Source organism: Cornus florida, unplaced genomic scaffold (assembly GCF_030987335.1).
Source record: "Cornus florida cultivar Cherokee Brave unplaced genomic scaffold, ASM3098733v1 CherokeeBrave_3.0.0_Hap2_scaffold_291, whole genome shotgun sequence".
Taxonomy (NCBI): Eukaryota; Viridiplantae; Streptophyta; class Magnoliopsida; order Cornales; family Cornaceae; genus Cornus; species Cornus florida.
The window spans coordinates 1-2,500 of record NW_026775795.1 but is presented as its reverse complement, the minus strand read 5'-3'; positions in this window follow the sequence as shown (position 1 = coordinate 2,500).

Below are 2,500 nucleotides of genomic sequence, written 5' to 3'. Positions count from 1 at the left end.
ATCGTTGGCTAAAAAATGAAGTTTGGAGTTTGGGTTTGAAAATTTTATGGGAGCTTCCTAGAAGCCTAAGAAGTGCTTTGCTCGAGACGGATTTCGATTTGGAGGTCCCCCGAGTTAATTTTGCCCATTATGACTCCTCGCCCGCACGCTTAAGCACCCCCGCGTGCACGTGGGCATTGTGTGCTAAAAAATGAAGTTTGGAGTTTGGGTTTGAAAATTTTATGGGAGCTTCCTAGAAGCCTAAGAAATGCTTTGCTCGAGACGGATTTCGATTTGGAGGTCCCCCGAGTTAAGTTTGCCCTTTATGACTCCTCGCCCGCATGCTCGTGCACACCGGCGTGCACGTGGGCATCGTATGCTAAAAAATGAAGTTTGGAGTTTGGGTTTGAAAATTTTACGGGAACTTCCTAGAAGCCTAAGAAATGCTTTGCTCGAGACGGATTTCGATTTGGAGGTCCGCCGTGTTAATTTTGCCAATTACGGCTCCTCGCCCGCACGCTCGTGCACCCCGACGTGCACACCGGCGCGCACGTGGGCATCGTATGCTAAAAAATGAAGTTTGGAGTTTGGGTTTGAAAATTTTACGGGAACTTCCTAGAAGCCTAAGAAATGCTTTGCTCGAGACGGATTTCGATTTGGAGGTCCCCCGAGTTAATTTTGCCCATTACGACTCCTCGCCCGCACGCTCGTGCACCCCGGCGTGCACGTGGGCATAGTATGCTAAAAAATGAAGTTTGGAGTTTGGGTTCGGAAATTTTATGGGAGCTTCCTAGAAGCCTAAGAACTGCTTTGCTCGAGACGGATTTTGATTTGGAGATCCCCCGAGTTAGTTTTGCCCATTATGACTCCTCCCCCGCACGCTCAAGCACCCCCGCGTGCACGGGGGCATCGTATGCTAAAAAATGAAGTTTGGAGTTTGGGTTTGGAAATTTTATGGGAGCTTCCTAGAAGCCTAAGAAGTGCTTTGCTCGAGACGGATTTCGATTTGGAGGTCCCCCGAGTTAATTTTGCCCATTATGACTCCTCGCCCGCACGCTTAAGCACCCCCGCGTGCACGTGGGCATTGTGTGCTAAAAAATGAAGTTTGGAGTTTGGGTTTGAAAATTTTACGGGAACTTCCTAGAAGCCTAAGAAATGCTTTGCTCGAGACGGATTTCGATTTGGAGGTCCCCCGAGTTAATTTTGCCCATTACGACTCCTCGCCCGCACGCTCGTGCACCCCGGCGTGCACGTGGGCATCGTATGCTAAAAAATGAAGTTTGGAGTTTGGGTTTGAAAATTTTATGGGAGCTTCCTAGAAGCTTAAGAAGTGTTTTGCTCGAGACGGATTTCGATTTGGAGGTCCCCCGAGTCAATGTTGCCCATTATGGCTCCTCTCCCGCATGCTCAAGCACCCCTGCGTGCACGTGGGCATTGTATGCTAAAAAATAAAGTTTGGAGTTTGGGTTTGGAAGTTTTATGGGAGCTTCCTTGAAGCTTAAGAAGTGTTTTGCTCGAGACGGATTTCGATTTGGAGGTCCCCCGAGTCAATGTTGCCCATTATGGCTCCTCGCCCGCACGCTCAAGCACCCCGGCGTGCACGTGGGCATTGTATGCTAAAAAATAAAGTTTGGAGTTTGGGTTTGGAAGTTTTATGGGAGCTTCCTAGAAGCTTAAGAAGTGTTTTGCTCGAGACGGATTTCGATTTGGAGGTCCCCCGAGTCAATGTTGCCCATTATGGCTCCTCTCCCGCATGCTCAAGCACCCCTGCGTGCACACCGGCGTGCACGTGGGCATTGTAGGCTAAAAAATGAAGTTTGGAGTTTGGGTTTGGAAATTTTATGGGAGCTTCCTTGAAGCCTAAGAAGTGTTTTGCTCGAAACGGAATTCGATTTGGAGGTCCCCCGAGTCAATTTTGCCCATTACGACTCCTCGCTCGCATGCAATATCTACTCCTGTCAGAGCTGTGGTTTTACTTAAGACTACTATAGGGGGGGGGGAGTTCTCAGCACCAAGAGCTGCAAGTAAGGCCATTGCTTGCTTTGCAGTCTCGATTGCTCTACTAGTGAATAGTAGATGTCTTGGTTAGCTTGGAACGAAAAAAAAAATTTTTTGGGGAAAAAAAAAAAAAAAAGTTTTTGTGAAAAAAAATTTTTCGAAAAAAAAAAAAAAAAAAAAAATTTTTTTGGATGCCTCGGTCTTCTATTTGTTTTGCTTGGGTAGATTAGGAAAAAAAAAAAAAAAAATTTTTTTGTTGGATGCCTCGGTCTTCATATTCTTTCTCGGCTATTTCGAAAAAAAAAAAAAAAAATTCCGGGAAAGAGAAAAAAAAAATTATTTTTTGTTGGTTGCCTCGGTCTTCATGTTCTTTCTCTGGTATATGGGAAAGAAAAAAAAAAAAAAAAAATTTTGGATGCCTCGGTCTTCTTGTTCTCGGTTGGATTTATCGAAAAAAAAAAAAAAAAAAAAAAAAAAAAAAAAAAAAATTTTGATGCCTCGGTCTTCTTGTTCTTGCTTTGGT